At 41.1% G+C, this 24,960-nt stretch overlaps 1 pseudogene across 1 annotated transcript in view; it reads left to right on the top strand.

Annotated features, from left to right (window-relative positions):
- LOC311516739 (chloride channel protein C-like) overlaps positions 1-24,960 on the top strand; it is a 112,364-nt pseudogene that overhangs the window by 60,663 nt on the left and 26,741 nt on the right. Inside the window, exons 13-14 of the transcript XR_014714624.1 lie at positions 6,043-6,208; positions 23,323-23,502. The product of XR_014714624.1 is annotated as a chloride channel protein C-like (transcript). The remainder of the gene's footprint in view (positions 1-6,042; positions 6,209-23,322; positions 23,503-24,960) is intronic.

Genomic DNA, 24,960 nt, shown 5'->3' with positions numbered 1-24,960 from the left:
CCCTCTCGCTTTGATGTGTCATGCCTGGTGATGCTGTTAATAAAATACATAATTATGTGTTATGTAATAAAACAGAACGAACATGAATGTGTCTAATGGATTATAATGATGTGAAGGCCTGTGAAACTCAGGGCCATGAAGCTTGCTGAAAAGTGACATGGGTAACAAAAGGAGATATTGTTTTGACACATTTTGCTAGTAAACTAATTGCATAGCAAAAGGAAGGTGAAACTTACTAGCTTGCTGATCTATGAAGTGCCAGCTCAGAGTGTTTCCATACTCTATCAGCACTGCTGGCTTTGGGCAAAGGATTTTTTGGCATGGCCTGTTGCGCCAATGAGATCAAAAGGAAAAAAGTTTGGCTATATATTAAAAATATGTGCGCCCACTTTGAATATATATGTCTATAAAACTAAACTACATCTTCAAGAACTACCCCTAAAATGCTGGATGAACATGTAAGTGTTTTTGTTTGTTCCAACCTTTCCTTTGCTTCCATGTCTTTATCTTGTTCTATCTCCCACTTGCTTTTCTGTCTCTCTCCACACCTGTTTTGTTCCCCTCCATGTCTTCTTCCACACTGGGATTAGCCTGAAGATTCTTCTTTCACAGTCTGGGCAGGCCTAATGATCCTCCAGCCTGGGCCAAAGTTCCTTTTGGTGTTGGGCTAGGGCTGGGCTGAGTTGCTGCTGTTGTGCACGTTTAAGGCTCTATACTTTGAACCTCTCAGCAGCAGGGAGCAGATGGCACTTCTCTGAGCTGAGGATGCTAATAAGGTATTGTTAGCAGTGCTGTATGTTAAATATTTAGATCACGTGAATCCACCAGAGGTTTTACAAATCAAGTTCTTTGCTTCTTAAATCTTACTGCGAGACCTCAAAAGACCATTTTTGTATCATTACTTTGCATCATCACTTTGAATCATCAGCAGAACTTTGTCCTTCAGCTGTATGTTTTTGACTAGTTTTTGCTGATGCATTTCTATGCAGTTAGTGCTAAGAGTGACATTTTTACAGAATGGTTGCTTTTATTTTACTCATGACACTGTACACCTTGTGCTGGACACCTTTTGTGTGTTGTGATTCTTTCCCCGCATATTGCAATCAAATCAGAACTCTGTTTGTTCTAGCCTTGTATTCTGTGTGCCTTTGTGTGCATTTTTAATGAGATGCACTTCAAGCCTTTCACTGCTTGCTAGGGTGACCAGATATCTGATTTTTAAAGGGACAGTCCTGTATTTAAGCCCTCCTGTAGGTGTCCTGACTTTCTTAAAAATGGGCAAATTGTCCCATATTTTCTGTCTCCCTCCTCCCAAGTACTGGCGGGTCCTGATGCTGGCCAGATCCCTGCTTGCCAGTTGCCGGCCCACCAGCACTGAGTGGGGGGAGGAGGGGTGTCCAGTGGCTGATGATGGGGGTGGGTGTGCAAGGCTGGTGGTGGGGCAAAGATGCAGCGCGCAGGGCTGACCACTTCCCCCGTTGGTCTGTCAGTGCAAACCCTGCTGTGTGCTGGTTCTTGGCCAGTGGGGCCCCACCCCCTGTCCCATTTCCGGATGGGGCTGGCTGCACGCTGCAGTGGATGGTGTGTGTGGGCAGGTGCCAGGTGGCTGCCAGTTGTCTCCTCTGCTGCCCACCCATTGTTCCTTTATGTGCTCCCCCCCTCTCTGTCCTCTCCCTGCTTTGCCCCTTCACCCCGCCTAGTCCTGTTGCTCTCCATATCCCACCCAGAGGGGCACGTCCCACTCCCAGTGCTGTGCGGAGAATCAGCCCCTGGTCGGAGCGCTCAACTCACCAACAGCCTGGTGGGCAGGCTCCTTCCTTCCCCCATTGCCTATGGCTGGGCTGGCCCCCTGGGAAAGCCCAAGACCCTCTGGCCTGTGCACATGTGCCAAAGCCCCACACAGCACTGGCACGGGGAAGCTTCTCCGCCCATTAGCTAAGCTCTGGAGTGGTGGGGGGAAAAGTGATTTCCAGCCTGTTCCTGCCCTGAACCTGCAGCCTCCACAGCAGCCCCTGGGGCAGGGGCTTAGCACCCTCTTCACCCACCCCCTCCCACCTGGGTCCTGCCTCCAGGGAACACGGGGCTGCTCCGTCCCTTAGGCACCCTCCCTGCTGAGCCATCTCTCTGGCCAAGTTCGCAGAACCCCCTGCAGTGAGGTTCCCTGGGCCCTGGTGTTCAATGCATCCTGAGGGCTTAACCCCTTCCTGCCCGCACTGTAGCCAGCGGTGACTGGGTTATGTAGGTGGCCAGCAGCAGCCTGGAAGTGTTAGCTGCCTTTTGACCCTGTGCGGGCAGGAAGGGACAAGCTGCTTCCAGCCACATGGCAGGGGAGAGATGAGAAGAGATGAGCTCTGCAAAGATATGGGCCACGTCATCCCTTCCCTACACTCCTCCTCCCCTGTGGCTGGAAGCAGTTCCCATCTCTTCCCTCCCGCACAGTTCTGAAAGGCTGCTGCTGGCCACATTTTGGTGTGAATCCTGGCAGAAATCTGGGGAGAGGGGGCATGTGACCCTGTGTGCCCCCCCGCCCATGTGCAGCACCAGGTACCAGTAGAGGCGGGTCAGTCCCGGGGGCCCAGCCAGGCATGGAGCGCGGAGAGCGCCGGGCAGGGAGGGTTGGGTAGGTTGGTCACCCCCCACCCCTGTGTGAGAGAGGTGTACGGGAGTGTGTGTGTGTGTGTGTGTGTGTGTGTGTGTGTGTGTCACCCTGCCCCATGTGAACCCTAAAGCCTTAAAGATAAGAAGGTAAATAAAAAGAATCCAACTACGTAGCATTTCTTTTTAACAGGAGCTCAGCCAACTTGATGGTAATTTGAATGTTTGTATTGCATAGTTCTGATTGCCATTGAACTCACTTGAATATGAGTAATTTTACCAGGTGTCCCGTATTCATCTTATGGAAATATGGTCGCCTTACTGCTTGCTAACAGTATCATTTGGGAAGCTCAATCTTCTTTAGCTCTGCGAAGCCAAGACCGTTTTTCGTGACAAACTTACTTTAAACTGGTTATTGGTTGTGCCAATAACCAAAAACAATTTGTTCTCTAATTGGTTTATATGTTAACTATTCAAATTCATGTGACTATCAGGTCTTTAAGGTAAGGATCAATGGTCTTACTTGGCATCTGGTTTGCTTAAAAAGAAAAAGTGCCTATATCATGTGACATTCTTTCACAGATCAAAGTTTCCTTGACATTTATGAATCTTATTTTATTTAGCAGTTTGCTCTCCCCTTCATATTCCCACTTTGAATGAATTGTTGTTTCCCAAGGCCTCTGATATTTTTGCCCTCCCCATTTTAGCTTCAGTACCACTTGCTTCCAGGAAAATTTCAAAGCACTGTAATCGCCTCCTTCAGTTCCCTTATCTAATGAAGATGCAGGGGAACTTCATTTGCTCTATTTTTGGCAGATATTTAGTTTACTTCTGCCCCCATGTAATAAAGATGTGACATGCAAGAGTTCGGGTTACTTACCTGTCTTTATTAATTGGCCCTAACCATCTCACATAGACCTGTCTTATCAAAATTAGTATCTTTGGTGCACAACAGTAGTTAGAATTCACTGACTCCAGTGGCTAATGTTACACACAATGGCTATTGTTTCTTACTCTGGATGGTGCATTACAAATATTGAATGCTCCATTATAGAGAAGGATCTGAACCAAACCCCGGGATCACAACACCCCAGAACTTTGGGAAATTTCAGATCTGCACCTGCACTTTGCAGCTATGGCCCATTATAGCAAATACCTTTTGCCTATTTCAGTGCATGTCTCGTTTGCTGTTTGTTGAACAGTCTGCTGTCTGCAACTGAAAGAAAGGAGGAAGCACGTAGGTTGAAATAGAACTGAAGAAGGGATTAAAAACTAGTGAACATAGAAACTTTAATATTAATTATAAAGCAGGACTGTTAAGATCTAGGCAATTTAATGAATGAGATCTCAACATATTCTGAAGAAGATTATAAATGATGGAATCTCATGTTGATGTTGACATGAGTATTCAACAAACACTGAAGAAGAACATGTATATGTGAGTTCAGACCAATGCAAGAACCACAAACATGCTTACATGCGGGACAGACAAGATTGTCCATGACCATTAGAGGCTAAAATTTTGTAAAGATTGTAAATGTGTAACTGAAAAACTTAGCAAAATTCTTCATCTGTCCTTCATGAGAAGTCCTTTAGAATTTAGTAGAAATAATGATCTTTCTATAGAATTATATACCAATGTAGAGAATTCTATAATGTAATGCTCTATTAAATTCTATATGTTGACTTAAGAATTCTGTAGGAACAATACCATTCTTTATTGCTTTTTAAAGTAGTTTCTATAGAATCCTATTGGTTTTATGCCTATTGATTCTATAAAAGCTTTTCCATAAGGGAGAATGGCAAGATGCTTTTTAAATAGCCTTAAAAGGAATCCACAACTGAGTCTCCTTCCAAATGAGTGAGTTGTGGCACATATGATGAAGCAATTTTAAAAATCCCACAGTTGATGTTTTTCTTTTAAATGACATTTCACTGGTGTTTTTAAAATAAAGCAGTTGGATTCTAGGCTTATGAAGACATTCAAAGAATGCTGCAAAGTTATTAGATGTCATATTAACTATGTCCAAACAGAAAGGACAGTCACATGACCCTGCCGTACAAGGTCTCACATACTACACGAAACCCTTTAAATCACCCTTGATGTTATGATTTGGAACACAGAAATGAGGGCAGGATAGGGGTGAGAGTGTAATCATTGGGCAAATGTGCTACGGCTACCAGTTTATCAGGCAGGCTTACTGACATTCTTTGAACATAGATTTTTTGGGGGTCCTTATTATTATTCTCTAGCTGTTGCAGTTTAACAGATATTATGCTATAATTCACTTTATCTAAAATGGAGTAAGGTCTTTGTGTGTGTGTCTGTCTGTCTTGCAGCACACTGGGAAGGAAGTTTGAATGGAAAAGAAACAAAAAACGTATCTTTAGAATGTAAGTGTAGGGGAAATAATGGTCAGTTGGAGAATACGGAGACTGGATAAAAATGTTTTAAAAAGAAAATTTGCGATGGAGTGATGCTGCACAATTATCTTAGCCAGCATAAATATTTGTTAATGGCTCAGTTGTCAGTTGTGCATAAATTGTGTTGGTTTCATCCATGTCACTTTTTTTATGACGCTGCACTGCTGTCCTGTAACCAAGAATGTAGTCTTGTATAGTGAAATGTAGTTAGTGTTTAGAAAGAAAGGAAGAGTGATTATCTTCAGTTTATTCCTACTAGATTTTTAGACCATTTTATGATAACACACTGTACACACATACATTGCACATCTACAGTCTGGTCTGCAATTGTTAATCCTGGGGTTGTGGAGAATGAGGGGCAGGGTGCTGTTTTGCTAGGAAAGAACAGCCCGAGAAGCATGCCTAATCATGGGGAATCCAATTAAATATTTGTAGCAGTAATAGTGTCACACTGCTAATGTTCTTCCTCCTCAGGTTTTGTGTGTCTTGAACCTGGGCTTTTACTTGGGGGCTTCTTGTTTCCTTCTCCAGCATCCTCTAGAATGATGTTCACCCAAGGCAGCCTGTACAAGAAGCTTGCTCTGTCAGGAAGGAGAATTGTGGGGAAACTGTTTGTCTGACTAATCTATCGTGAACCCAGCAAGAAAGGAAAAATAATAATTTGATTTGTTTGTTTTTCTTTGAAAGTATTTGTCACAGTGGCAAGGCATTACAAATCTGGTTGCTCCATCTCTCCTTACTCTGGCCCAGTGAGAGAGATTGTCACGAGCTACTTGAAATCTAGGAGTCAAATGTATTTTAAATATAAGGGCAGTTGTTATAGGATGAGGAGTTCACTTCTACTTTCAGCAGGGAAAGAGAGTGGTGCCCCTCCCTCCCTCCTTTTACCTTAACCCCTGTATTATGTCAAGGAGTTGTGGTCTTGTTCCAATTCCCATTGGATATGCATCACAGCCATTGCTACCACTGTTCTCTCCAAATATGTTAATAAAGTAACGGAAAGTTCCTCATTCTCCTTTTCAGGTAGAGATCACAAACGATGTACAGTCCTTGCTACTTGTGATACTGGCTGTCATGTGGCCAAGATCATCGGCGACTGGTGTAACATGTCCCTATATAGCTCTTTACTGAAGTTGAAAGGCATTCCCTACTTAGACTCTGAACCTCTTGCTAGCCACAGGAAAAAACGGTGAGTTTACTAATTTTTCTGGTGTTAAAAGATTATGGGCCTAATTCTGCCCTCAGATACAAGGGTGATCTTTGTTAATTTAGAACCTGATGCTCTGGAATATTGAATAAAGGACCAAAGACAGGGCATGTGCCACGCAAATACTATGGACAATGCCATGCAAATTAAATTACTGTGTTCAAGACTCAGATATGACTGTGATATGTGCTCTAGCAACGCCTAAGATAGCTAGGTAGGCAGTATTTAAAAGAAAGGTCTGATGGGTCTAATAGAGATTCTCTGAGACTTGTGAGGGACTCATGATAATTTTTATGGTTTGGTTATTGGCTAATGTGATTCTTGGCCTGGAGCATAGGAATTGCTATGCCACATCCAACTAGTATTTGTCTAGTGCATTAGTCTGCCTCTAACAGCAGCCACTGCCAAAAGCTTCATCACTGTAGTGGACTCTCATGTAATATCTGACCCATATGGGGAAGTTATTTCCTACAGGGTGGCTGGTTTTGCAAAGCATGAAGTTTTATGGGTCTTATATTTTTATGTTGTCTAAAGTAACTGTGTATTTTCTCATTATCCATATAAATTTCAGTTTAATTAGAAGTCTCCTTGCTCTTGTACTATAAGAGAAGGTAAAATGGAGTGTCTAATTTACATTCTCTGTACCATTCATTATTTTTCTCTTCTGTAAACTAAACAGCCCTAATCCTTGTTCCACATAATATTTGCTAACCAGGAGTAAAGTAGAGCAATCTTGAGGAAACTATGAGGGGAAAAAGTGAAACTCTTTATTTATTTATCGATCTGGGTTCTGACTGACTGAGATTATGTCTACGCTTTGAGCTCGAGGTGTAATTCCCAGATCAAGGAGGCATACGTATGCTAACCATGACTGAGTTAGCGCTCTAAAAATAAAAGTGTTTCTGCAGCAGTGCTAACAGTGGGAGGGGTTAGATGCCCCAAGTACTTGCCTAGTGTCTCAGACAGGATTGGACCTGGGATGGCTAGTATCTCCTGACACAATGGCTACACTTCTGTTCTTAGTGCATGAGCTTGATGAGAGATAATGAAGGTATGTCTACTGGAACTGGAAATTATACCTCCAGCTCAAAGTGTAGACACCCAAAGTTTCTTTCTGTTTAACAGACTCATTTAAATAATAGTTAGCCAGGTCCAATAGCTCTTCATAGATGACTACTGCTGTATTACCTATTTCCTCCAATATTATGGTCCATTGGACAGTTTTGATTCCTCAAAGGAACCTTTGGAAGAATGAGAACTATCAGGGATTCTTACTGTCTATGCTTTGTCACTTTTGGGTACCATTACATTTGATAAAAAGTCTCTATCAGGCACAGGGGATACTAACTGCATTTGATGCAAGAGAGAGCTAGCAATGTGGTAGGAGGAAATAAAAACAATCTGCAAAATTATCTATGTCCTATGTATGTAACATGGCAGATAAAATAGAGCAGAAAGGGAGATAAAGTCTCCCTTGGTAGTCCAGTCAAATGACATGGCCATGGAAAGAATTGCAGCTAATTTCCCTGGTTCAGAGTGAGGTCTCATGCATTTGAAGGCACAGACAGAAAAATATATCCTCTCAGTCATTTACCTCCCACTCTGTTCCCTTTCCTCCCTTTCAGTCTCCTCCCAGGGCCATTTTTTTCAAAGAGCTTTTTGAAACAGCTCAGTTGCTCTGCATATTAATGTTCTTTTAAATAAGACACAAAAGATAGCAAGGTCAGCAATACAGAAACTAGCGATGAATTTACCCTTGAAAACAACTGATAATTTGCATAGCCAAGTTATCTACACACTCACAAACACAAACACCCACACACAATTAAGACATATCTGGAATTGCTTTCTCAAAAGCCATAATAAATTCCACTTGGCTCCTTCAAATAAAACTGGAAAGAACTTGGACTATCTATGTGTCGATCTGGTCACCCCATCTCCAAAAAGATATATTAGAAATGGAAAAGTTACAGAGAAGGGCAACAAAAATGGAACAGCTTCCGTATGAGGAGAGATTAAAAAGCCTTTTCAGCCTGGAAAAGAGACAACTAAGAGGGGATATGATAGAGGTCTATAAAATCTTGACTGGTGTGGAGAAAGTGAATAAGGAAGTGTTATTTACCCCTTCACATAACACAAAAATTAGGGTTCACCCAATGAAACTAATAGTCAGCAGGTTTAAAACAAACAAAAGGAAGTACTTCTTCACACAATGCACAGTCAACCTGTGGAACTCATTGTCAGGGGATGTTGTGAAGACCAAAATATAACAGGATTAAAAAAAAAATTAGATAAGTTCATAGAGGACAGGTCCATCAATGGCTATTAGCCAGAATGGCCAAGGATTCAACACCCTGCTGAGTGTCTCTAGTCTCTGTTTGCTAGATGCTGGGAGTGGACGACAGGGGATGGATCGCTTGATGATTGCCAGCATTGGCCACTGTGGGAAGACAGAATACTGGGCTAGATGGACCATTGATCAGACCCAGTATGGCCATTCTTAAATTATAATAACTTATTATTTGGTAATGAGGTGGAAATGAGGGAAAGAGAGAGGTCCTACATTTTTGGTCTTCAGCACCCATAGCTAAAGAGGCCCAGCTTGGGTCTCCCCTTTCCCAGTACATCATAGATGTTAGAGATGGAAAAGAACTTTTCCATTAGCTCATCTAGTCCTTTAGGAACATAAGAATGGCCATACTTGGTCAGACCAAAGGTCTATCTAGCCAAGGATCCTGTCTTCAAACAGTGGCTGGTGCCAGATGCTTCAGAGGGAGTGAACAGAACAGTGCAATGTATCAAGTGATCCATCCCCTGTCATCCAATCCCAGCTGCCTTCCAAGGCCGGATATAATCAATCCCAGACAGAAGATGTGTCAGATATTAAACTGAGACCAGCAAACTGTACATCAAAAAACAGGTGAACAATTAGGCCCAACTCTTTTGTTGCCTTTCTTGCTATGGAGCAGAGAAACTCACTTTGTTCTGCATTTCTGAACCTCATTGATCTTACAGTCTGTTACATTCTGTGCTCTGGATGATAAGGCTCCCAATACAGCTGTATCTAATTCATAGCTGCGACAGAGCACCACTACAGAGCACCAGCTATACTGCACACCACTATAAACACCCTCCTTATAAAATCTAGTTCACTGGAACACTCAAAGCTGCTAGCTGCCAGGGAATGCTCTTTAATGAGGGTAAAGAGTACTTGAACACATCTACAACCTGGCAACTCTTCCTGCTTTTTATAAGCTACTATACACTTCAGAGAGAAAGTATCTTAGAGGCTACTTTTTAATGGAACAAGTTTATTTAAGAGCTGAGTCGATCTGGTGCCAGTAGTTCTGTTTTGTTCTAGCTTAATATTAGCCTTGTCAAGGTTCTTATAGTCTCCTGGGTGTTTCTGTATTACATACCATATAAAGATATATTTGGGAGCCAAGAATTCTGGCTGCAGAGTATGTTGTAGTGGGCTCATTATATGTCCCCTCCTTTTTTTTTAAAAAAAGTATATCAGAAGTGGTTTCATATTAAAGATCCATGGAATAAGGATGAGATTTTCCTTCTCTGTCTACTTTTCCCTGAGCTCATGCTGCAGACTTCAGATCCAGATATCAAACTAACCAGAGTTTGAGCATTGTTTTGGATCCAAGGTCTTGGTTTGGCTCATTATGAAGATAGGGGCAATTAGTGAATTTCAGATGTGGTTTCGGATTTTGAAAATCCCTAGGCTTTGGGGGTGATCAGCCTTGGGGTTTTGGTAACAACCAAACTAAAAGATTCCATACTCATTTTGCTGATGCAAGTCTTAATTCAAATAGAGCTTTCCAAGACATACACAGCACATCTTGTTAAACCTCTGTTCAAAGCAGATGCATTTCATGCATAATCAGTGCTTACATCCTGATGAGCATTATAACAAAACAAAAGAGAAATGGAGAGAGAAATATTTGCACATCAGAGGGCACTGGCCCATCTGTTAGGGAGAATTCAGGGCAAATCCTGGTCCCTGCATTGGCAGCACAAGGGAGGAGAGAGTTTCCCTAACGGAACAGCTGAGGGTTCCCTAGTGTGGGGTGCCATTCAACTGGCACATGAGACAAGCTGGAAGATGAGTGAGTGTGTTCTAAGTTAATCTGGGGCCCCAAAATGGCCTCAGTTTTAGAGGAGTGTAAAGGTGGCATAAAGCCATCTTTGTTCTCTTCCCCTTTCAGCTCTGCTGCTCAGCATAGCTGAGAATTTTAGTAACATTCATTACCTGGGAAGCCAAATACAGTATCTACAGCCTAATAGTAAAGATACTTATTAAAGTACAACCAGTCTCCATTTATAAGTTCTGTTAATTGAGAGAGGAGTTTTGGTCAGCCCACTTACCTGTGAACAAGCCTCCAGGTTATGTATGGTTCTGAACTCTCAAGAACCATTCATAAAAATATCAGGATTTTGTAGATTTGTAACCGAGTGAGAAATGTTGTTTTATGTGAACATGAATGAGATGCTGAAATTATTGCCAGATGTAGTCTTACTACTGTGTGTTCACCTGAATGCCCAATTTTTTTTTTTTGAGTTTTTCTAACTGTCAGGTAACCATAGCCAGGGCTATTTTGCATTTTTCTTTGTATGAGATCTGATCTATCTGTCTATCCTTCTATATATGCTGTCCTTCTCTCTCCACGTTACAATATATATTATCTTATTATGTTGATTGTTCTAGATTTCTAGCAAGGCTGATTTCTAATAGACAGACTTTTTCTATTATGGCACAAATAAATAAAGTGTGTGTGTGTACACATACAGTTTCTTTATTCTTGCCATAATAGAAAAAGTCTGTCTTTCTAAAAATCAGTCTTGCTCAAGATATGGAATGGTGGTCATAACGATTATATATTAATGCAAGGTGGATAATCTCTCTCTCTCTCTCTCTCTCTCTCGCTCTCTCTCTCTTTCTCTGATAGATTCAAGTAATTTTAAAATATGAAGTTTGTTCCTAGATAATTTGAATGGATTTCTTAATATATTAATATTATATCATTCATAAATCATGTTGTTCTCTGATCCATTTACAAGATGGTTTCAAGTTGTCATGTGAATGGAACTTTAAAGATGTCAAATCTGGCTTAAGTATGTGACGTGTACAAACTGTACAAAGTACAGTGATTCGTACTTCAACCTCCAGCATGAATGGTGTTCTCCAGGTTACTTGCTCCTGTTGACATGGAGTGGACACACATGGAACCAGTCAGTGCACTGCAAGTGAAGCCCTGGACGTGTAAGACCATCACAGAGCTGTGGCTAGTCAGTCTTAGTTTGTAGGCTGAGTGCCACTTGTGCCTCTACAAATTTGGATGCTTAATGCTGGGTGGTTCCATGACCAGTTAGTATGCCAAAGTTCTAACATGCCCAAAGCTTAAACCAGAAAGCACCTGTTTGTGCCATACATAATAAATGGATCAGGGGACAACTATATTGCAACCGGGTCCCTTGATTTGTTTTAATGATGGTGTAAATGGGGACTTAAAGGATAGGCTCTGAGGTGAGAAAGGATACCCCTTCTTGAACCTAGATCCTGTATGGTGAGACCTGGTTTTGGTGAGCCAGGTATGTTTGAGAGAGGATATTACATCAGACCACATGCCAAGAGCATTTCTTTCCTTCCCATAAATCTTTGATGTTTCTGATATAAGTTTCTCCTTATCAGATTTACATCTTTGAACCTACCTGTCCTATTTCTTCTTGACATTTTTGCTTTGTACCTTGTCCTTTGGATCTTACCATGGGATTCATTGGCTGTGTAATTTGTCTGATTATGGTGCCATTCTGGTTTGTAAAATGCATATTTTTAGGTCCTCCTGTCTGGACAGGATCATGTCAGCTGGTCTTTTATCAAGACAGAATTTTCATGGGTGATAATTTACACAATTAAGACTAACCCAAAGGCTTAGATACACAGAGTCAAATTCTGGTCTCTGTTATACTGCTGTAAATACAGAGAAGCGTTAATTAAGATTGGAATTTGGCTCTGTGTATGTAAGCATAAATCATCAAATTCTGTCTTGGTAAAAATACATGGGGACTTGATCCAGTCTGGAGTGGAGGTCTTAAGACAAGCAATTTACCAACCAGAAGGGCAGTATGATGAAGTTTTATTTAATAGAGTCACTCTGGATTTATACTGGTGTGAGCACAGAATTTGGCCCACAATATGCACCTTACTGTGCATCTGACCTTGTAGAATCATTGTCTTTCATTTAGGGTCTGATCTTGCACTATTGAAGTCAAGGGTGTTTCAACATTGACTTGAGAGCCAGTAGAATCAGACATTTACACTGGTATAGATCAGAAGTAACATAATTTAAACCAGTGGTACTACAACAATGTAAAACTGGTGTTAGTGAGAACAGAATCTACCTCGCTAGCAACTTTAGACATCTCACCAAGGCAGCTTTTTAGATCCTGCAGAACTCTTTCCAAAAACATCTTAGTTACCAGTATAACTCATTTTCTGTTGAGGGAGGAGAATGTCAAATCCATACTGTCTCTTGATATGTTTTCTATTTCTGAGGAGTCCCACAAAACCAAAAGGAGAGACTTCTACACACTTTCCACAGAAAGAAATGCACTACAGCAGCACATGAAATGAATAAGTTTTATTTCAGCAGTAGTGCATGAGCCATTCCAGCTTCCTATAGGCCATTATCTAAAAGATGCATTGAGTCACTTCCAGCTGGGGGAAGCTTGATACAGTTTCTCCTGGCTCAGCTAGAGGGAGACTCCTTTTTGGCTCACCTGGTGCAACTTGCTGCCTGTGGATCAGGAGGGTCGCAGTTCAGCTTTCAGATGTGGTAATGTACAGGTGGAACACACAGCAAGTTCAGCAACCGGATGGGATATTCCACTAATTGGTTAAGCCTGTTCTAATGTCTGGCCTCCAGTTGGCAGACACAACAAATTACTGACATTTTCCACTTAACAACCAAACCCACCAGAAAGCCAGCTATGCTTTCACAGCAGCCAGTCAGACAAGCCCATTTTTTTGAAGATGTCATTACAAGTGATTTGAATTCAAACAGTTGTTCAGCAGAATAACTAGTTTGAACCAAAGCCCATTGAAGTCATTTAGGAGTCTTTATATTAACTTCAAGGGGCTTTGGATCAGGCCTATGAGTGAGTGTATAGGGGAAAACGCATGTCTATGTTATGGTATCAGAATAAATATATTCATTGTAAATGTTTTAATGCTGTTGAGGTACAATGATATGTTTATTATCCTTCTTGGAAACCTTTCCAAATTCACTGCAAGCTGAAATTATTATTGTTATTTTTTGCTGATATTCAAATCTATAATTTCTTCTCTATTATAGCCCTTCCCACTTTTTGCCTCATCCTCAATAATAATAATTAATTAGCAATTGTGGTTGTCACAGCAGAAATTATCCTTTATTTACAATAAAAGTGGAAGCATACAGTACTTTAATTAATATTCAGTTGTTTGTCAGTGCACGTCATGAGAAGTCAAATATCCTTTTCAAAATAATATAAATTATTTAAAAACATTTTTATAGTATTTGACAAATAGTCATTGGAGGAACCCATACTTCAGTACACTGGAAATATGTAGAATCAGATTAGGAAAAATACATGGAGGAGAATTGCTCAGCTGTAGAATGGCCAAGGTGACACAATCATGATTTTTGGGGGTGGGGGGTGCAGAAAGGAGGGGGGGGGAGGAGGAGGAGGAGGAAAGAACCAAATCCTGAAAGTCAATTTTTTTGTCATGGCCATGACAAACATACATTATAGATGGGCCAATAATTATAGATGGGTCAAAGCTATGAATTTCTGATCTGGGACCAAAACCGTATAAAATAGGGGTGGTGCTTATAGATCTATGTTTTTGGTTAAGGGAATATCTCTAACAATGACGATGAGTTTTGGCGATTTGTATAGTATCTTCTTTTTTTTTTTTTTAATATCTGTACTTGTACAAATAGTAAATGTAACCTGGCAATATCTTTGCGAAGTAGGATTTAGTATCATCCTCATTTTACACACTGGAACACTGAGGCTTGAGGGGGTGAAACAACTTTCCTAAGGTCATACAGGATGTTTGTAGTACAGCTGGGAAAAGAGTCCATGGGTGAAATCCTAGCCTCATTGAAGTCAATGGCAAAACTCCCACTGAATTTACTGTGGCCAGGATTTCACCCCCATCTCCTGTCTGCCACTGCTGTGCTTTAGCCACAAGACTAGCCTTTTCCGACATTAACGGCCTGATCCAAAGACAGGCCAAGTGCCCTCAAATCCATGAGTTTATATTCCCTCATCTTGATGACTGCAATCTCCACTTTTATGGTCTCCCTAAGTCCCAGACCTCCAAACTTCAGTTTGTTTGAAAGGCCATCTGATAAACTCTACCTGAACATTAAAACACTTGTTGTCATTCTGCCCTGTCCAAATACTGTGTTAGTCAGGGTTTCGAATTTTAGTCTGTGCTATCGTGCATCAGCCAGAATGGAAATGTTAAGGTGGCTGGTACTGTATATGATGGCGGAGGCCTTGCATGAAGCTTTCAGAAAAATGGACCCACAGGAGCCCTCCTCCATCTCTCCAATTTTGAAATAGCTTTATTGGCACAGACTGCAAGAAACTCATCAGATTATTGCATCTGAACAGCAAGAGCCAATTTAGTATTTTTCAAATTTCCCATGGAAGGTGCTCTGAAATGATCCATCCAAAAAATGTTTATTTCCCTGTTCGGATTATGGGCTATTTATTTTAGCACACAGTATTACAGGTTTCTCTCTTTATGCCTTTGGAATTTTGTTTGGAACATTTGTTTGAATTTAAATAACTTGCATTTTGGGAAATAACTTTCTCGGACTCTAATTGGTTATACTGCCAGAACAGCTGGATTGTGGACAGGCCTAGCTTTTTAAGTGAACATTTTTGCAGACTCTTGTAATGGTCTGGAGAACGTAGGGATAGCTGAATTATTACCATACAACTCCTGTGAAATAACCCCGCAGCACCAAATCTCAGTGCTTGCGTCAGCTGACTCAGGCTTGCGGGGCTTGGGCTGCAGGGCTGTAAAACTGCAGTATAGACATTTGGGCTTGGGCTGGAGCTTGGGCTCTGAGACCCTTCAAGGTGGGAGAGTCTCAGAACCTGGGGTCCAGCCTGAGCCTGAATGTCTATGCTGCAATTTTATAGCCCCACAGCCTGAGATCCATGGGCCTGAGTAGGCTGACCCAAGCCAGCTGTGTCTGTACTAGGGGTCTTTTATCACAGTGTAGACATACCCTATCTCTACCAGTGTTAACCCATTTAAGTCAGCGGCTACATATATACAAACATAATTATCTCTCTCTTTCTTTGTTTTCTCACTCATATGCATTATATATTTCCATCTGTCCACGTATCCTCTGCATGCATCAGTCCTGCCCTTCCCTCCTGGATATGTCAGTGTGGATAAGAATTACAGCTAGTCAAAAATTTCCAAGAAAACTGCTGTTCTATGAAAAAATTGGATCATCGTCTAAACAATATTTCATGAAAAGTGTCTGCTTTCTGTGAAAAAAATTCAATTTTTCATTACAAAAAATGGCATGTCCAAAACCCAAAATGTTTCTGGCCATAAACTAAAGGGTTTCAATTCTGAAATGCTGCTAGTAGCTCTTGGGAGCTGTAGTTCATGTGTCTCGCGGTCCCATTCTCCTCTGTGGGATAGGTTCCCATCAGTAAGGGTATGTCCATGTATCCTCCCCACCCACCCCGGCCTTCAGTTCAGCACACAGTGGTGTGTATTGTTTTGCCTCCCTGTTTAGGGCCTGACATTTGGAAGTGCTAAGTGTGAAGTCAGTGGACATTATGGGTGCTTGGAGCACCTCAAGATCAGGTCCTTAGACTGTAAGTTCCACAAGGTGTATCAATGTCTCCTGCTTTTAATGAACGTAGCTACTTATGCTGTAAATATTCCCTGAATAATAAACTATAATAGGCTAAATACTTCACTGGTGCAATCCAATTGGAATGAATGGATTTGAAGTTCATTTTTGTAGCAGGTTTGTATCAAGTACTTTTTCCTGTTTTGAATTATGCCAGTAAGAGCGACGAGCTCCAGCCCTGGAATTTGGATTCCCTAGACTGTGCAATCAAAACTGGGGAATGTGCAGATTGAGGTCAGAACCTAATGGCTTGAGTTCATCTCTTGCTGGCATGCTTTATTATGATTTGATTAGAGAGGAATAGGGAATTGTGTATATGGTTATCTTTCAATATTTAGGAGCCATTTATATTGTTACTATTTGTATTTTGTTAGTGCTCACAATATTCTAGGCACTCTACATGCACACAAGACCCAATTCCTGCACTGAAGAGTTTCCAATCTAAGACCAGAAGCAGCAGAACTGAGGGTGCAGGGAAAGGATACAACATACAATAATTTTACTTTCTATTTATTTTGTCAGTATCAGATATCTTTAACTGTATCCTTGGCTAATTTTCCAGTGGCATCGCAGTTAGAAGATGGTCTGTGACAGGATCTGAAGCAAGAGAGGATAATGGCTTTGTGAACTAGTTCAGGGAAGGCTTTCCATATGTAAATGGCAGTGTGGAAGAGAACACAAAGACTGTTGGAGAAGCAGATAAATAGGAGGGCTGTGGCTGGTATTACTGGTGGAGTAGAAAGGGCAAAGGGAGTCACAGTTCCTGAGGCAATTCTCAGAGTTGCGCCATGCCCTGTGGAAATGTAGTCAAGAACTGCATTTTTCATATTTTGTACCCAGACCATAACCACTCAGTTTTGAGTATGTTGAGGCATGACTAGGTTAAGAAGCCACTTGGATGCCTCCAGCACATTGATCATGCTAACAAATGTCTCAGACAGTATTTTGTCTACCTCAGTGGGTTAGATAATCACATTAAAAATTAATTAAACAGACAATTAGGGTTGCCAACTTTCTAATCGCACAAAACTGAACGCCTTAGCTCGGCGCCTTCCTGTGGCCCCGTCCCCGCTCACTACATTCCCCCTCCCTGGGTGGCTCGCTGTCCCCGACCCTCACTCACTTTCACGGGTCTAGGGTAGGGGGTCAGGGTGCGGGAAGAGGTGAGGGCTCTAACTGGGGATGCAGACTCTGGGGTGGGACCGGGAATGAGGGGTTTGGGGTGCAGGGGGGGCTCAGGGCTGGGGCAGGAGGTTGGGGCTTGGGGTTGGAGCAGGGGCTTACCTTGGGCAGCTCTCGGTCAGTGGCGCAGCGGGGCTAAGGCAGGCTCACTGCCTGTCCTGACTCTGTGCTGTGCCCTGGAAGTGGCCAGGAGCAGGTCCAGTTCCTAGGTGGAGGTATGTGTGTGTGTGTATGTGGGGGGGGCCTCACCTGCAGGCACCACCAACTCCCCCCCCCCCGACCCAGCTCCCATTGGCTGCGGTTCCCAGCCAATCGGAGTGCGCAGCTAGTGCTCGGGGCACAGGCAGCGCATGGAGCCCTGTGGTTCCCCTGCCTACGAGCCGGACCTGCTGGCCGCTTCTGGGGTGCAGCGCTGTGCCAGGGCAGGTAGGGACTAGCCTGCATTAGATCCGCAGCACCGCTGGACTTTGAACGGCCCGGTTGGCGGTGGTGACCGGAGCCTCCAGGGTCTCTTTTCTACCAGGCGTGCTGATTGAAAACCGGACGCCTGGCAGCCCTACACACAATGGGCATGGTTTTCTACTGGCCTGTTCCTTGTGCCATCATTTATACCTTCTCAAACTGGGTCTAAACTGCTGCTGTTCTGAATAGCTAGTATTGTATCTTCACTTTGCACTGATGTAAAAGACTTCACAAGGCGAACAGCTAGGGTAGCCTATTTTGGCTGGACATATTTCTGGAGGTTTGATCACATGACATAATCTTTAATTAAATATTAATCTTTAATTCCTAGAGACTCCAGGACAATCCTGGCAACCCTAGGAACAGCAACAAAGCATCAGGATTTGTGTTTTTAAAAAATGTTTGTGTTGTTTTCTGCAAACGCCCTAAGCTGCAGAATGTCTCCTTTCCAGAAATCATAAGTAAGACTAAGAGTTTGCCATGGTTATTTTTAGTAAAAGTCACAGGCAATAACCAAAAAATCACTGAAGCCTGTGATCTGTCCCTGACTTTTTCTGGAAATAACTATGACAAAATGGGAAGTGAGGAGGGTCCAGCCACCATGGCTGCTGGGGCTCAGAGGTTCCCCCTGCTGCCCACAGTGGCTAAGAGTGCAAGGTCCGCCATAGTGCTACTGCTAGTTGGGAGCTGTGGGGTCCCTACCGCAGCCCACGGTGGCTGGGAGCTGTGGGGTCTCCACCAGCTGATACATCCAGTCACGCTGCCCCTGGGCTGAAGCGGAAAATGTCAGGGCGGTCCCTGGAAGTCATAGATTCTTCCGTGAGCTCTGTGACAAAATTTTAGCCTTAGTCATAAGCATTCTCATCCATTCCCCCCCCCCGTTTTTGCTCTGCATGTTCTCACATTGTAGAGGGGTCCTGTTTCCCAACAGACATCTGAGACCATGTGGAAATCCATTTGTCATCCGTGTACAGTAGTGGCTAAACAGATAGACCTTTTAAATCCTCTCTGGGAAACAAGTGACAGAGACATTCAGCTAACCTAAACAACACATTTCAAACTAAGTACTGTACTATCTAAATGACTTCTAGCGGGAACAGCCAAATCTCCTCTCATTTGAACAGCTTGAGAAAGCCAGGACCAGAGGATGCTGGGAAGCTTGCCTTTTTGAGATCTATATATATATATATATATACATACATACCCTTGTAACTGTATTGAACTGAGGTTGAAGTCTCTGCCAAACCTTTGCCTCCTGATTTAACTAGAAGGCACTCTCAGTTAGTACTCAGCTAACCAGTAGATGGCATAGAGTCCCAGGTCATATCTGTATTAGAAAGTTTATCTAAAATTGATTTTAAATAGATCTAGTTCAAACAGTGCATACCCACACTGTAGACACACTTCAATAGGTTTAAATCTTGCTTTTATTGGTTTAGTTTGGTAATTTTTAATAAATTTAAATACCTGTATCTTAGGTGCTTGCATGGATTTAAGTAGATCAATTTTAAAATAAATCTAGTTAACCAGTGTGATTTTTCTAGCAGAGACAGGGTCTTATACTGCTCTTGACTTGCATACATTGACATCAGTGGGAATTCTCCCTGTGAAATCAGTGTCAAAGCTCCCGTTGCCTTTAGTGGTACAGGATTGGTCTCTAAGGGCAGTATATATGTTGTATGTATTATTATCCTGACTCCAAAATATGACCAGATCAATTCTAGAATGCAAGGTTCCTGATTAGGATACTTTCATTGCTGGGCTTTTATTAATGACAGTGTGTACTTTTAAGCTAAAAATTTGTGTAAAAGAAAAGGGGTTAATACATAGCTAATATGCACTGAAACCTTTTTATTAAGTTAAAAAAAGAAAGTGGATTTTAAATGTAAACAGTCCCCTGCTATGCTGTGAGCCCCAGCACAGCTGGATTCCTGTATGCTTGAGAACCAGAAAGTGAACGTTAATGCAGTAGAGCCCAGAGGCCCCAGTAATAAGAGTGGGTGCTGTACTTGAATAGAAGTAATGAAACAAATCCAGCTAGTTTCACTGTCCAAACTGAGTGTATTTTTTAAAGCATACCTGGTGAACATAAATTATATTTAAACAATTGAACAGTTTTGATGATCAATGGTGTTAATAACACAAGTAAGTATTTTTTACAATTTCCACCTAGGAATTGTCCCTTTAAGTTAATCACGCTGAACTTTCAATTATTAGGAGTTTGAATTGTTCTGTCTAAATGCTCTTGGCAACCATCACAAACATAAAGCAAACCCAACAACAAACTTTTGAGAACTATTTATATAAAAGCCAATAATCAGACAGGATAATAAAACAATAGTTTACAAGAAGCCCAAATAAAATCCAATGCTCTTCTGAGCAAGATGGTCTGTAGCTAGTCAATAGCTAAACATTCTCACCACATAAAGTGAAGGGTTGGAGTCACTGCTAAAAAGAGGAAAGCAAATAAATCTGAACAAGCAGTATGTCCTGTGTTCTTAATGCAACTCAATCCTTAGAAAATGGTCTGATTTGGATTTTTAAAAAATAACTTTAAATCCTTTAGTCATTTAAAAGTTGCTCAAAATTAAGAGAAAACTATATTTGAAGAGGCAAAGTGTTGTCCCCTTTTATTAAGTGAGCTGTTGTCTAAGGAGACCTCTGTATTATTAGAAGACCCTTTTGCAATGTAGTTAAATGGGAAAATTTCCATTGAATTAGAGAGTAGCAGGACCAGAACCTATATTTTCATTAACCATTTCAAGACAGCCTACCTCTTGGGATATTCATTTTTTTTACCAAATGAATGTGTCTTGCTGAGTTCCTGTTGATTAAGGGGCAGATATTTTTTGTTCTGTATTGCTTGAAGAATTGTCTATGCAATTGTTACTGTTCATAGGAACTATGCAAGACATCTGTGCTCTGGTGAAAAAAGAATCTGAAACTTTGGTGTCCTTTGAAATACCCCAGTGCTATTGTATGGTATGTTATACTTAGTGATTCCCATTGGAAAACATTGTTCTCATGTGTCTTAATAAAAGAAGACCTGTGTCATCTCTATTTTAGTGATATAACAGTATTTAGGCAATGCCACTGTCAAATCCAATCCTGCATCCCTCCCTTATTGACTACTCACATCAGAAAGGTCTAAAGGATATAGATCCATAGTTAAGTATCTGTCGTTTCAAGTCTAAACTCTTTAAAGGGACTTTGAAGAGAGACAAATTTAAATGTTGTTGCTTAGAATTCAGCCTGGTTGATGAAGTCAAGGGACACATTGCATAAGTGGATATAACTCCACTGTGGCTTGATGTCCTCCAAGAAGCACCAAATCGGAAAGGGATGAAATTGGCCAATTATGTTTAAATTTCCCTTTGCCATGTAACTCTGTTTTATAAACAATACTGTTGTATGCTTTTCCTTAAAGCAGTGTTCTCCCTTAGAATAATGGACAAGTAAAAAAAAAAAAAAATTACTGCTGACGTTGAACAGAAACGTGAATTGTCTCACATCTGTAAAAGCTGACCTGTGATAATTCAGGCTCTGCCATTACAATAGCTGTAATAGACTCTTCGTGATCCCAGGCACAGCCAAGAATAGTTAACCATATAACAAGCCAGCTGTTTCTCCTACACTAATGACTTATTTGAGCAAACTTAAGGACGTTTCATGGCATATTACAATAATTTGAAACATTCATCCTGCATGCTAAATAGCAATGTTGAGGGGTGAGCGGAGAGCAAAGCCCAGATACTCTTTGGTGGTGAAGAAACAATTTTTCACCAATAAAAATAAATTGTAGAAGCTGCTGCTGTTCAATTGTAATCACCTAGCATTGATTTCCACATTTATTTTATTTACAAATTATATACATCTTTCATTTGCATCTTGTAATACTGGAAAGAGTTAATCGTATTTTTGCATTCAAATCCAGTACACTACGTGCAGTACATTTTGAAATAGTATAACTAATGATTTGTGGAGATATAATTTAAAATGGGAAGTATATTTTAAGTAGTCTATTTAAATGTTGGGGAAACAGGGATATTAAAAAAATAAAAGGTTACCCAAATACAGCAATTTACCCAACAATTCTGCCAGTCATGTCATGAAGAGTAGCACCTTTACTTTGTGAGTACTTCCATTGGTTAAAAAGGAAGAATTGATGTTACTCAATGAGAGTGAGGATAGAAGAATCTGACCTGGTTCTAGCAGCCTTATTTGCACTGAATAGCATTACATTCTGCATGCAGATCCATGTAAGTGTGAATAAGAGTGACAGAATGTGGCCACTAGATTTTTATTTGGCCATAAGAACTGAGGATGGTGTGCCGTGTCTGTTATTGCCTGAAGCCTGTGTGGGATCAGTAGGAATAGAGTACTGTGTGGTGCAGGGGGACTTGCAAAGGGATTACAGGACTTTGCACCTGTATATGACTTGTTCAAAAATCCAGTCCAGATTGGTAGTGGCCGAAACTCATTGTTGTTTCATGGGTACTTAATGCCACACGGGAAGTGAGTTTGTCATCTCAGTTCAGGTCTTCCTGGACAGGTGACACATCACAAAACCACCACTACAGCTGGCATTATTTAGTACCTTTGTTGCGACTCTCAACAGGGAGGACAACAACTGACAGCATTCTTCTTGTACCTCCTGAGGTGGTATTTTCAGGACAGGGCTGAAAGGTACCTTCATAAGTCAGGATGTAGATAAGTTTATCCTGATGTTAAAGGATTTTGGTCTCCATGATTGTCTCACAGACCTCTTTAAAAATGAATACATTACCTAAAATGAAAGACAATAAAATAATAAAACAACACAGGCCAGGTATACAGATGTAGTTCCATTGACCTCAGTGGTAAGGCTCTATCCCAGTGTATGTCTTTAGAGGTTACTTTAGAATTTTGCAGAAAATATCTTTATTTTACATCTCTTTCCACCATTAAAAAAAAACAACCCCCACCCATAAAGTGTATCTACATAATTTGCAATTAATGAACAGCAGAGCTACAACCCATAAAGCTTGACCAGGACCTTAAAGATGCTACAAGAGACTTAAAAAAATTCCTTACATTTGGTTTGTCAGAAATCTTCAAAGGCTCACCCCCCAGTCACCACCTTTACCATGAATACTTCAGCAAAGTTGAGTGGAAGCTTGAATTTTTCCAAAGTGCTTTACTTCAAACTGTCTAATCTGGGACAGATTTCCAGAGGATTTTAGTTCGGATTAAGATTCTTTTAAAGTGAGAAAAGTCATGGAGGTTGATGAATAGCTTTTACAACATCCTGGCATGCATATGTATCTTAACACACAGAGAGGCAAAGCTTGATAAGCAATTTTATTGGATAATTACTTTTTTTATATTCGCAAATAAAACAGATTGATTTCCAGCTTGAAGTAATTTACTAACACATTATAAACTCGTCAGATGCTAACATGGTACAGTACGCCTCATTTCCTGTTTACTAAATAATCCTTTGGACGTCTGTTTTGTGTCTTTCAGGTTAAACCTGGAATTGTTTTTTGCCAGAGATGTCATGGAGCCTTGTGTTAGAGTCCTCCACTGAAGGGAAAACATTGCCTCACTGGCTCAGTTTCTTGCTAGCACCAGCCATGGTGGATTCCCAGTGGTTTACAAACCCAAGCCAGACCAAGCAGAGGTGTTCCTAGGAACTATTACAAGGTAAAACATTATCAAGCTATTTCTTTGTTGTGTGGCCTTTCTGGCCATCGTTCAGGTTATGAAAGAAATGTTTCACACACTGTGTTTATTAAGATTACAGGATGTAAATACAGGTCTTGGTCCTGCTTTCATTGAAGCCAATAGCAAATCTCCCTTTGATTGAAGCAGATTTGGGATGCTGATGTGTGTCGTATCAGATATTGCTTGAAGAGCTCCAAAGAGGTGACCCTGTGTGGTATGTGTGGTATGTGTGGGTCCACAGGAAATGGGAAATACCCCTAATCCTTGACGACTCACAAGAATTATAAAGCAGAAGGAATTAGGTGATCAAACTAACCATAAAAATAAGCCACGTCAAAACAAAAATAACCTGCTGAGTAATCACAATTATCTTCCTTTTTTAATATGTGCTTTTATTAGAATTAAATGCTATAAGATAAAACATATCATAGTCAAGATAAAACAACAAAGTCAGAAGCGCAAACAACAGATTACCGTAAACAGGATTTAGTCTAAGCAAACTCTGTCATAGTGAGGACTATCAAAGGGTAAAGAAAATCTCTTGATAAAGAAACTATTGCTGGAACTCCATTTCATAATAACACAAGTTTGACTCCATTCCTGTAGGAATGGACCTTAAGATTGGTTCTTGGGAAGGGTGAGCCAGAAGTGGAAGAAATTGCAGCTTAATCACAACCTTGCTTATGGGGCGGGGGGGAAGAGAAGGAAAATAATGCACAAAAATGCTGGTAAACAGGAATTCACATCTCAAAAAGCAATAAAATATTAATCCATATAATCACCATACCATAAACATGCAGCCACTCAGTTTCATAATAATAATATTATAGTGTCTTGTGCAATGAAAGACACTATGTAGATACAAGTTCCTCTTGAGTCTTTTCAAACTCTTGAGTCTTTTCAAACTTTCCTTAAAAGAAGTCCTTTAATCTATTGCTGGAATTCTACCACCACTGGAGTGGAAGCCAGAAGCTGTTTAATAACAACACAAGGATACAAATACTGTATCCAACTAAACTGGTAGAGTAAAGGGAGAGGCTCTTCAATTGAAATTTGGCCAGGACTTATTCTTAGAAGAAGTACTAAAGGATCTTTATGGATAATCAATGAGTCAAGGATCTTTATGGACAAGTCAATGAGATGGCATTTATCATCTGTTTGAATTAACCCCTGGAACAAGACTAAGGGCTTGTCTTCATGTACAGCTCTTTGTGGCACAGCTGTACTGGTATGCTGCACCAGTGTAGTGCTTTAGAGAAGATGCTATTAGTTTGACGGGAGAAGTGGTAGCTATGTCAGCAGGAGGAGCTCTCCCATCAATGCAGTGCTGTCTACCTGGAGGTGGTGGGGGAGGTCGGCATAACTATATCACTCAGTGTGTGGATTTTTTTATACCCCTGAGCAATGTCATCATACAGATATAGGTCCATTGTGTAG

Source organism: Lepidochelys olivacea (genome assembly GCF_965140295.1).
Source record: "Lepidochelys olivacea isolate rLepOli2 genome assembly, chromosome: 2".
NCBI lineage: Eukaryota > Metazoa > Chordata > Testudines > Cheloniidae > Lepidochelys > Lepidochelys olivacea.
This window is presented reverse-complemented; position numbering and strand designations above follow the sequence as displayed.